At 38.7% G+C, this 12,472-nt stretch overlaps 1 protein-coding gene across 8 annotated transcripts in view; it reads right to left on the bottom strand.

Annotated features, from left to right (window-relative positions):
- DDAH1 (dimethylarginine dimethylaminohydrolase 1) overlaps nucleotides 1-12,472 on the bottom strand; it is a 260,786-nt gene that overhangs the window by 56,617 nt on the left and 191,697 nt on the right. Inside the window, exon 1 of one of the 8 annotated variants that reach the window (XM_003949450.5) lies at nucleotides 4,605-4,714. The exons of 6 other annotated variants lie outside the window; for them this stretch is intronic. The gene's annotated coding sequence lies outside the window, so the exon portion shown is untranslated. Of the gene's footprint in view, nucleotides 1-4,397; nucleotides 4,523-4,604; nucleotides 4,715-12,472 lie in introns of those variants that run through there. One more of the 8 variants, XM_009424465.4, reaches the window with a different exon arrangement.

The raw sequence follows: 12,472 nt of genomic DNA, 5'->3' as shown, positions 1-12,472 counted from the left end.
CTGTGATGATATCAAGTTGGTCTTGCAGTAAATGTTGAGAAAGTAACTTTACAACTGCAAAATAATCATTGGATGTTGCACAGAGAGAGGTCCCTCTGTTCTCTGTGGATATACAGAGCAAACCCAGAATGCACCTGGTCAACTCGAGCCCTCATTATCTTGAAGACACCTGATATTCCATAAGACTAGATGAGGCTGCCAGCTCCTTGTCCACACTGACTACATGCCATGTACCCCATTTTATAACTAAAAAGGATTTAAAATTCATGAAGCTTGTTGAAAGCTCAACTGTCACATTCTACTCATTCCAAAGTGTATGGGAAAAAGAGCAGAACAGACATTTCAACTGAAGCCATTATTGTGCTTGAATAGCCATATTCCATTAAATTGCTAATAAACCTACTAGACGATGTTGATCCCATCAGCCATACAGTTGCATTCCTTTCCTTTATACCAACTTGCCCAGTTTCATTCTATGCAGTATTACTCTTTCTGTGCCCTTTATTCCAAGGTTGCCCAGAATTCAAAGCACTTATTCAGTAAGTTTGTAATCCAGTTTAGTATGCTATTAACAGAATTCTTTAGAGGAGATCATGGAAAAAGAAACTCAAACTTATTTTTGGGTCAATGACCAACCTTAAGGGAAACACGTATTAAACCAGTTTAAAGAAAAAGGTCAGGATCCATGAGGTATTAAGGAAAAAAGGGAAGAAAAAACATTCATTTCCACAATTTTCCAACATTCCTTAAAAATAAAAACAAGCCCAAGCATGGAATGGCAAGGCCCTGGTGCCCCTGTACTAATGGTGGTGGACAATACTGCTATTCATAGGAAGTGAGAAAGCAAAGGTTTTTCCTCAACACCAGGGAAGTTTTGGCTTCCCTTACCTTCATTTATTCTGGGGTTCAAATTGGAACCTTATAAATCTTAAGTTTGCCTCTCAAAGCAAACAATAATGTACAGTGGATTAAATGCTTTAAAGTTTGCTTTTTAATAGCATAACTAATTAACTGCCTCTATTGTAAATGGCTTATTAAGCCACTCCTATTAGGGTGTTAACTACTGAAAATATGTAAAGCTGAATAGATACCGTATGGAATTAGGCATTTAAAAATAACTAGTGCACTATTTACACTACCTGCCTGATGAGTAGTTTATCCCCCATTTAGATATTAACTGAAAATATGTAATGGAAAACAAATAAAGGAAACAGATGTCTTAACTTTAAAATTCTTTCATCAAACAGCAAAGTTATTTTCTTATAATTTTTAAATTCTATATCCATCTTAGAGCTTTAGAAGAAAGTCTAGGTCTCTCCAAATTCAGGGTACTAAACGCTTGCCTCCATCCAGGCAGTTTTCCAGTGAGCAGAGTTAGAGAAGCTTTTCTTTTCACAGGGTAACTTGTTTGGAATAAGCTGCCTGTGTATCCAGAATGGTCTTTTTTTTTTAGCAAAATCAAGCTGGAGAAAAGTGAAATTCACTCCCTGGATTACCTTATGATTATGAAAATATTTATGTCTATCTTTTTAGAGTTCCCAAGATTAGGCAAAATAAAGTTTTTTTTTTTTTTTCCTGCAGCTTCCCTGCTGAAATACCTTAGTGAGAATGCATAAAAACCAACTCTAAATGATGCACAAAGCCACCGAGAGTAAGTAAATGTTAAAGCAACAATAATGTGATTCAACACAAATAAGTAATAGCCCCAATACAAAAAGCTGCAAAATTACAGTAATTTTACAATCCATCTGAAGTAGCAAAACACATTGTTACTTTACCAAATATTAAGTGATCACCTAATGTATGTCAAAGCTACATGCAGATATATGTGTGGTAAATTTCTGGACTGGAGAATTAAATGAAAAACTAGCACAGGATATTTAGTTCACAGAATCATGAAATGTAAAACTCACAAGAGACATTTGTGGTCATACAGCTCAGGTGACCAACTCCCACTAGGTTGGCATGACTCTCCCCTGCCACAGAGGCAGAAGCAGGATTAGAACCCAAGTCCCCTTGTTTACGGTTTAACAAGATTCCTGATAAACTAAAAATGGTTTTGATATGAAAAGCCAATGTTAAGACTATGAATAGAAAGCTGTTTCTACTTTTAAAGTTTTAGAATCATTAATACATTATTAATTATATATACATATATATTTAAATTGTCTTCTAGACTCCAAGCATAAATTAACAGATTTCATTTAAAGTTTTCATATTGGCTGGGATTTCATCATTTCATGGCATCAAATGAGGAGCCATCTGCCATCTAACCAAACCCAAAGGCCACAGAATAAATGTGGCCTGGCACTGAAAAACAAGAGTGAGGACCATGGTACTCTGATATTAGGCAGGCAGGTACATTTTTAGAGGTTTCCATACAATTCAAAGTTAATGGTCTAGGTGTTTTTCAATTGGTATTGATAAGGAAAATGTAAAAATCGAAGTGATTTACAATGTCTGCCAGATTTTCCTTCACAGATTCTTTTAGGAAGCAAAACATCTTTCTCTTTCCTTCTCCCCCTCATCCCCCCACCCCCATACAAGTAGACACACACACACGTTCAGTAAAATTTTTGAGTAATCCATTTGATGACTGAAGATTTGGCTTCCCAACTAAATTGATAACCTCTCTTCTTCTTCATTAATATTTGAAGGCTGCCCACCTAAAGAATTGGAAAATATATAGTACAAACTGTAACAAAATTTTTGTATTTGATCTCTAATTTCTGACAGCTGAACACTTGGCAAATGTATATATAACGTGAGCATAAAACATGTCATATGAATAAAGTTTTCAGCATGAATATTTTATAAGTGACTTATTGGACTTCATTCCTTATTTCAATCATATTTTGCATATTGCCATTTTATGAAGGACATAAGTAAAAGACTATTCTGTTCAACACAAATGGTATCAAATTTGGAAAACCAAAAAGGGCTAAAAGAAGTTAATGAGGGTGAATGGAATCACCCCTATTAAAGGTAAAGTGATAGAGCAGGTGTAAGCTATTATGAGGAGGCCATTTTGTATCTCCTCCTCCTCATAGTTTCTCCGTAAATATGCCAAAACGAAAATCTTAGCTTTGGTTATGTGCTTAGCATGTCTTCATTAATAAAAATTTCTAGTAATGTAATGGAAAGAGGATTGTGCTCTGCTATAGAAGGCAGAAAAAGTAATAGTAAAGGAGTACCCTCTCTATGGAACCTGGGATTTTTAATTTTTATTTTTATTGTTTTTTTGAGACAGGGTCTTGCTTTGCCACCCAGGCTGGAGTGCAATGGCACAATCACAGCACACTGCAGCCTTGACCTCTGGGATTCAAGAGATCTTCCCACCTCAGCCTCCCTAGTAGCTGGGACCATAAGCATGTGCCACCACATCCAGCTAATTTTTGTATTTTTTGTAGAGACAGGTTTTCACCATGTTGCCCAGGCTGGTCTAGAATTCCTGAGCTCAAGTGATCTATCCACCTCGGCCTCCCAATGTGCTGGGATTATAGGGATGAGCCACCATGGCTGGCCCTCTGGGATTCTTTTTAACAAGTGGAAATCCTAGCAAACGAAATGCCCTATTCTATTCTTGCAAATGAAGTAAGCATCCAGACAGCTGTTTTGTGACATCACTAAGCAAGTATAACAGGAAAAGGCAGAGAAGACACCGTACATTTATCTGAAACTCTACAGAAAACTTATAGTGACAGGTAGAGATAATGAGGCACAGCTAAAATTCTAAATTAAAAATATTTCCAAAGGCAAATTTCAAAAAGCTTTGTACCTTTACCATTTCTAAATTTCCTAATGTGCTTTAAATGCAAAAATATGTCTTAGGCCAGGCACACAGACACTAAAATAGCACTTAATCTATTGCTCCATTACAAGTGAATACATTATTTCCATTATGGTTTATCTGTAGCAAATTTTGTTTTTAACCTCAAGGGAACCGTATAATATTAAGGGATGTAAGTGGCCTTATAGAGAATTATCCAGTCCCTTGTTTTCACAGATGAACAAACTGAGGCCCAACTGAACCTCTTGTTAAAAGCCACCAGCTAGTTATATTTCAGAGCTGTGTCTTCTGTCTCCCAGGGCAGGGAGCAGTGCTCTTTCCATCACATCCACAGCATCGGCCTCCCACTAAATGGTTGCAATAGCTATAGTCAATAATGGTGCCCAACTATGCTCTCTTCCTGGATGACCTAATATTTAAGCTTCATAACAAGTCCATGAATTACGTAATATTTGAACCACTATTCTACAGAAAATTTATAGTGACAGGTAGAGATAATGAGGCACAGCTAAAATTCTAAATTAAAAATATTTCCAAAGGCAAACTTCAAAAAGCTTTTTACCTTTACCATTTCTACAGAAAGGAAACTGAGGCACAGAACACTTACATAACTTGTGAAAGAGTCAGCCTGCAGAGCCACACCACACACCACTCTTCACCATTATACTACTGTTCACTGTTCTCTTCTTTTCCAAGGCATTTGTTGACCTTATATTCACTGTACTCTGAACTGAACTTATCTATTTCCCAAACCTGCTGGCATCCTTACTTTCCAACTCAGTTAATGTCATCACTGTCCTCTTTAATCACCAACCTTGGAATCTTAGGTCATCTTTGACTCCTTCTGAGTTCCTCACTCTTTTCCATGTCTCTACCACTGGAAAGGATCTTGAACCCATGTACACTGCAATTTCCTAACAAAAGGCCTCATTCCCTGTTGCCTGAATGATTGCAAAGCCTCCTAACTGGTCTCCTTCTAACAGCTGTCCCTTCTCAAATTCATCTCACACACTGGAGCCAGAGTAATTCTGCCAAAACAACAGAGAGCTCATTGGTTTAAAAACCCAAGCTTACCTAACATTCTCTGTTACATTTTTCTTTTAAGTGTATGAAGTTTTCTTTTTCTTTCTCAATCTTCTCCTTGAAGCCTTATACAATTTTGTGAAGTTGGTATTATTCTTCCTATTTAACAGATGATGAACCAGGCCGTATGACATTAAGTAATGTTTAGTAGATAATTTAAAAACTTATAAATTCTGTTATGTAAAAATGTAACTTCATTTTCTTATAAGTAGATAATCCGGGTAAACACAGTCAAGTCCAGTAATTTCTCAATTATTTTAAATTCCAACTCAGTTAAATTCAGGTCCATCCCCTCCTCTCCACTGCTTTCTTCCTAGGTGACATTCATAATGAGCATTTACCCAGCATTTTGTGCTGGCATCTTCCAGGATGTACAATCATCCCAACATAGTCTCAGATTCTTGGTCCCTGGCACTGGCAGAGCTGAAATGGTCATATTCCCACTGGCCTCTGGTTACATGATCCATGCTGCCTTCTGTAGTCACATATTATTTGTGATAACAAACAAGGTAAGGATTGGTAAGGATCAGAGGTAAGGCAGGCATAACGTAGAAAACTGACTAGCACTAGGTCTCTTATTTACAATTCTGAAAGCCCAAAGTTCTGAAAACCAAGGGTATTCTTTTTTAATTTAGTGCCTGAACTAATTTGGTAGTAAAACCTGATTTGATATGAAAGTTTTAGACTTTATATCATCTAGAATGAACATTCCTAGGTTTTGCTGCACATATATTAATGTGGTTGATTAAAGGGTGCTATCTTAGACTTATGTGTGTGTGTTATGAAATATGGTTGACATACTCCGTTTACTTTCAAAATATGAAAAATTATAAATTTTAAAACACATCTGGCGCTCTGGGTTTCAGAGAAGAAACTATAGACCTGAAAGATATATTCTAGCTGGGCGTGGTGGCTCACACCTGTAATCCCAGCACTTTGGGAGGCCAAGACAGGTGGATTACCTGAGGTCAGGAGTTCAGGACCAGCCTGGCCAACATGGTGAAACCTCATCTCTACTAAAAAAATACAAAAATTAGCCGGGCGTGGTGGTGGGCGCCTGTAATCCCAGCTACTCGGGTGAGACAGGAGAACTGCTTGCACCTGGGAGGTGGAGGTTGCAGTGAGCCGAGATCACTGCACTCCAGCCTGTGTGACAAAAGCAAAACTCCATCCAAAAAAAAAAAAAAAAAAAGATATATTCTTTGGATACAGAATTCTAGGTTGGCAAGTGTTTTTTGTTTTTTGTTTTTTTGCACTTACAAAGATTGTCATTACAATGTTTTCAGCCTGCATTGTTTCTTTTCTTTATTTCAATAGTTTTGGGGGAACAGGTGATTTTTGGTTATATGGATAAGTTCTTCAGTGGTTATTTCTGAGATTTTGGTGCACCTGTCACCGAGAAGTATACACGTTACCCAATGTGTAGTCTTTTATCCTTCACCCCCCTCCCACCCTTCCCCCAGAGTCCCCAAGTCCATTATATCATTCTTATGCCTTTACGCCTGCATTGTTTCTAATGGGAATTCCGCTATCATCCTAGTCTTTGTTCCTTTATACACAATGAGTATTTTTCCTCTGACTGCTTTTCAGATTATCTCTTCACTACTGGTTTTCAGTTACAAGCATACCTTGTTTTATTGCACTTTGCTTTATTGTGATTTGCAGATACTGTTTTTTTTTACAAATTGAAGGTTTGTGGAAAACCCGCATCAAGCAAGTCTATTGATGCCATTCTTTCAACAGCATGTGCTTGCTTATATCTCTGTGTCACATTTTTGTTAATTCCTGCAGTATTTCAAACTTACTACGTCCACATAAGACAGCAAACTTAATCAATAAATGTGTGTGTGTTCTGACTACTCCATTGACTGGTTTGTTTCCCTGTCACTCCCTCTCCTGGGGATCTACCTATTCCTGGAGACATAGCAATATTGAAATTAGGCCAATTAATATCCTACCATGGCCTCCAAGTGTTCAAGTGAAAGGAGGAATTGTACATTTCTCACTTTAAATCAGAAGCTAGAAATTATGAAGCTTAGTGAGGAAGGTATGTTAAAAGCTGAGACAGGCCAAAAGCTAGGCCTCTCATGCCAGTTAGCCAAGTTGTGATTGTAAAGGAAGTTGAGTTGTTGAAGGAAATTAAAAGTGCCACTCTAGTGAACACACGACTAATAAGAAAGTAAAACAGCCTTATTGATGATATGGAGAAAGTTTTAGTGGTCTGGATGGAAGATCAAACCAGCCCCAATATTCTCTTAAGCCAAAGCCTAATCCAGAGCAAGGCCCCAACTCTCTTAAATTCTACGAGATCTGAGAAGAGGTGAGGTGAGGAAGCTGCAGAAGTTTAAAGGTAGCAGAGGCTGGAAGTTTAAAGGTAGCAGAGGCTGGCTTATGAGGAAAGAAGCCATCTTTATAACATAAAAGTACAAGGTGAAGCAGCAAGTGCTGATGTAGAAGCTGCAACAAGTTATTCAGAAGATCTATTACAGCTAACACACAGCATTGTATGTTATGAATATGGTTGATGAAGACGGTTATACTAAACAAAAGTTTTCAAATTAAATCCAGTAGCCTTATATTGGAAGAAAATGTCATCTAGGACTTCTCTAGCTGTTAAGGAGAAGTTAATCCTGGCTTCAAAGCTTCAAAACACAGGCTGACTCTCTTGTTAGAGGTTAATGGAGCTGGTTACCTTAAATTAAAGCCAATACTCATTTACCATTCTGAAAATCCTTGGGCTCTTAAGAATAATGCTAAATTGACTCTGACTGTGCTCTACAAATGGAACAACAAAACTTGCATAACAGCACATCTGTTTACAGCATGGTTTGCTGAATATTTTAAGCCCACTGTTGAGACCTACTGCTCAGAAAAAAAGATTGCTTTCAAAATATTACTGCTCATTGACAATACACCTGGTCACCCAAGAGTTCTGATAGAAATGCTCAAGGGGATTAATGCTGTTTTTACACCTGCTGACACAAGATTCATTCTGCCACCCATAAATCAAGGAGTAATTTCAACTTTCAAGTCTTATTATTGAAGAAATACATTTCATAGGGCTATTGCTGCCAAAACAGTGATTCCTCTGATGAATCTGGGCAAAATAAGTGGGAAACCTTTTGGAAAGGATTCATCATTCTAGATGTCATTAAGAACATTTGTGATTCATGGGAGGAGGTCAAAGTATCAACATTAACAGAAGTTTGGAAGAAGCTGATTCCAACTGTGAATGGTTTAAGACTTCAGTAGAGAAAGTAACTGCAGATGTGGTAGAAATAGCAAGAGAATTAGAATTAGAAGTGCAGCCTGAAGATATGACTGAATTGCTGCAATGTCATGATAAAACTTGAATGGATGAGGAGTTGCTTCTTATGGATGGGCAAAGAAAGTGGTTTCTCAAGATGGAAACTGCTCCTGGTGAAGATGCTGTGAAACATTGTTGAAATGATAATAAAATATTTAGAATAGTCCAAAAACTTGGTTGATTGACAGAGCAATGGTAGTTTGAGAGGACTACAATCTTGAAAGAAGATCTACTGTGAGTAAAATGCTATCAAACAGCATTGCTTCTTACAGAGAAATGTTTCATGAAAGGAAGAGTCAATCAACACAGCAAACTTCACTGTTGTCTTATTTTTTAAAATTGCCACAGTCACCTCAACCTTCAACAACCACAACCCTGATAGGTCGGCAGCCATCGACATTGAGACGAGACCCTCCCCAAGAAAAAGATTATGACTTGCTAAAGGTTCAGATGATTGTCAGCATTTTTTAGCCATAAAATATTCTTTAACTGAGATACATATATATTTTTAAGACATGATGCCATTCCACAATTAATAGACTACATTAAAATGTAAACATAACTTTTATATGGACTGGGAAGCAAAAAAAATTGTGACTCCCTTTATTGTGGTATTTGCTTTTATTGTAATAATCTGAATGGAACCTGTACTATCTCTGAGGTATTCCTGTATTTGATCATGATGTGTAAAGTTTCTGGTATTAAGTAGTGATTTCCCCTCACTGCTAAGGCAAGGCTCTTCTGAGGCTCTACTCAAAGCCCTGTGTATTGTGAGGTCTCTCCTTTCTGGCTTTTAGGAATATAATCTCATTTCTGCGTGAGTTCTGGGAATTGTCTGGCTTATTTTCTGCTGGTTCTTTCTCTAGCTTTGGGTAGTTCCTCTTATGCATGCACAGACAAATACATACCTACCCAAAGACTCAAGTAACAATCCTGCATATCTCTGGAATGCTGTATTTGAGCAGCCCCTCATCTCCAGTACTCTGCCCTGCAAATTCTACCATTTTAGTTCTCCCAAACTGATTTTTTGTCCCCTCAATTTGATAAGACCAGTAGGTTCTGTTCTGCATCCCCTCCTCCACCTCTGTGGCCTGAAAACTGCCTCCAGACAATAAGCTGGGAAAATTGTAATCTCAATTCATTTGTTTCCCTTCCCTCAGGGATCAGTCCTACACTTCCTGTGTGCACTGTCTGAAAAGCTGTTTCACATAGTTGGTCCAGTTTTCTAATTACTTACAGCAAAAGAAAAATTCCTGTAGCAGTTAATCTTTCATGATGGAAGTCAAAGCTTCAAGACTATACACCTAAACATTGTTACTTTTCTTTCCTGACCACCTCTGTGACAACATTATATAATGTCCCATAACTCAAATGAAAATTTTTTCTCATTTAAACAATGAGGAACAACATTTCTCCCCTTAACAAATGAACAGAAGGGAGGTCTAGAAATTGCTTCTCTAAGAACAAATTTAGTGATTCTTGATGATCTTGGTGACATTGGCATGAAAGGGAGCAGACAGTGAGTGTGATAAAACTTCTTTAGGATTTATTTCCATGTTACTTAAAATGCTAAGCTCTGATACAACCTTAACTCTAATGGAACTTGGAAGCTAATTAAGGAGACCTTTTATAACTGTATAGCAGTCTGTCTCTGGACTGTATTTGGAAGATGAGTCTGAATCAAAGTGGTTAATAAGCAAATTTAACCATGACATTACAATTAACAGAGTCTCAGAAGTACAAGTAATAATCACTGCTGATTCTTTTCCTCTTCTCCTCTGCAATATCTATTTAAGCTTCTGAGTAAGACAGACTTGGTCTGCCAGAGTACCTTTGCTGAAGAACTCAAAGCCACTGGCACAGAGTAAAGCAGCTGGAAACACAGAACCATAGCTATAGCCAGGGAGCTTTTCTAACTTGAATCAAAAACAGATTCAGAATGGCTTGGAGAAAAACAATCCACTGAAGGCTGGTGAAGAAGACCAGGATCATCTTAGAAATAAATAAAGCATTAGTAAAATACATACTAAATTATAGCTTACTGACTGTATTCTTTAACAGTTTGCTTTTAAGAAAGCAACCTCATTTTAACACATATTTCAAAAGAAGAAAAGTTGGAAAATGTGAAATCTTTTCCTCAAATAATTTTGCCCACTGGAAAACCCATAAGTTTGGACCACAAGGCCTTAATCAAGGCATAACCTCTTATCTGATGCAAGTTTACTCTGCAGTTAGAGCGGCCTGGCAGGAAGATGGTATAGGAGAGCAGTTGAGCTCATGGATATTGGAACAAATGAGGCCTCATTTTGAATATAGGATCTACCACTTACTTACTAGTTGTGTGACCTTGGGCTATTACTCCATGCCTTAGTGCATTTGCATTGTTATAAAGGAATACCTGAAGCTGGGTAATTTATAAAGAAAAGATGTGTATTTGGCTCAAGGTTCCACAGGTTGCACAAGAAGAATGGTGCCAGCATATGCATCTGGGAAGGGCTTCAAATCACTTCTACTCATGGTGGAAGCCAATGGGAGCAGGTATAAGCAGAGATCACATGGTGAGAGAGATGAAGGAGGAGAGAGAGGGAAGGAAGATGCCAGGCTCTTTTTAACAAGCAGCTCTTGCAGGAACTAATAGAGTGAGAACTCACTCATTACCAGGAGGATGGCACCAAGCATGAGGGATCTACCCCCATGACACAAACACTTCCCACTAGGCCCACCTCTTAACATTGGGAATAAAATTTCAACATGATATCCAAAGTATGTAATCCTTTCCCTGGTTCCCCAAATCTCATGTCCTTTTCATATTGCAAAATGCAATCATTCTATCCCAACAGTCACCTAAAATTTTAGCTTGTTCCAGCATCAACTCAGAAGTCCAAAGTCCAAAGTCTCATCTGATACTCAAGGGAAGTTACTTACAGCTGGGAGCCTGTACCATCAAAGACAAATTATTTATTTCCAAGATACAACGTTTGTACAGGCACTGGGTTAACAGTCCGATTCCAAAAGGGAGGAATTGGACAAAAGAATGGGGTAACAAGCCCCATGCAAGTCCAAAACTCAGTAGGGCAGACGTTAAACCTTAAAGCTCCAAAACAATCTTTGACTCTATGTCCCACATCCAGAGCACACCGGTGCAAGGGGTGGGCTCCTAAGGCCTTAGGCAGTGCTGTCCCCACAGCTTTGCTGGGCAGCACACATGGTTGATCTCATGAGTTGGAGTCCAATGCCTGCAGCTTTTCCAAGCTGAGGGTACATGCTGCTGGTGGGTCTATAATTCTGGGATCTTGAGGATGGCAGCCCCATTCCCACAGCTTCATTAAGCAATACCCCAGTGGGAACTCTGTGTAGGGGGCTTTTACCCTACATTTCCCTGCCACACTGCCCTAGTAGAGGTTCTCTGTGGGGGCTCCACCCTGCAGCAAGCTTCTGCCTGGGCACTCAAGCTTTCTGATATATCCTCTGAAATCTAGGTGGAAGCTGCCAAGCCTCCATCACCCTTGCATTCTGCATGCCTGAAGACTTAACACCATATGGAAATTACCAAGGCTTATTAAGGCTTATACCCTCCAGACAGACAATTGGAGAAATAACTGGCCGGAGCTAAAAGCAGCAGGGACTGGGGGGTAGTGTCCTGAGGTGGTATAGGGCAGTGGTGCCCTGGGCCATTCCCCTGAAACCACTCTGACCTCCTAGGTCTCTGGGTCTGTGATGGGAAAGGTGGTCTTGAAGGTTTCTGAAACACCTTCAGGACCTTTTTCCCATTGTCTTGACTATTAGCACCTGGCTCCCTTTTATCCATGTTAATCTCTCTAGCAAGCAATAGATCAGCCACATCCTTGGATTTCATCTAAAAGTGCTCTTTCCTTCCTACTACATAGGCAGGCTGAGAACTTTCCAAAATTTTCTGCTCTGTTTCCCTTTTAAATATAAATTCCAACTTAAGCTCATTCCTTTGCTCCCATATCTGATTATAGGCTGTTAGAAGCAGCTACACCACTTCTTGAGTGCTTTGCTGCTTAGAAATTTCTTCTACCAGATAACCTTCATCATCATCACTATTAAATTCAGCCTTCCACAAATCCCTAGGACATGGACACAATGCTGCCAAGATATTTGTTAAGGCATAACAAAAGTGACCTTTGCTCCAGTTCCCACTAAGTTCCTCACTTCCATTTGAGACCTTGTCAGCTGGGCTTCACTATCCATATTTCTATCAGGAGTCTGGTCACAACCAATTAGCCAGTCTCTAAGAAGTTCCAAACTTTCCCTTGTCTTTTTGTCTT

Source organism: Pan troglodytes, chromosome 1 (genome assembly GCF_028858775.2).
Source record: "Pan troglodytes isolate AG18354 chromosome 1, NHGRI_mPanTro3-v2.0_pri, whole genome shotgun sequence".
NCBI classification, from domain to species: Eukaryota; Metazoa; Chordata; class Mammalia; order Primates; family Hominidae; genus Pan; species Pan troglodytes.
This window is presented reverse-complemented; position numbering and strand designations above follow the sequence as displayed.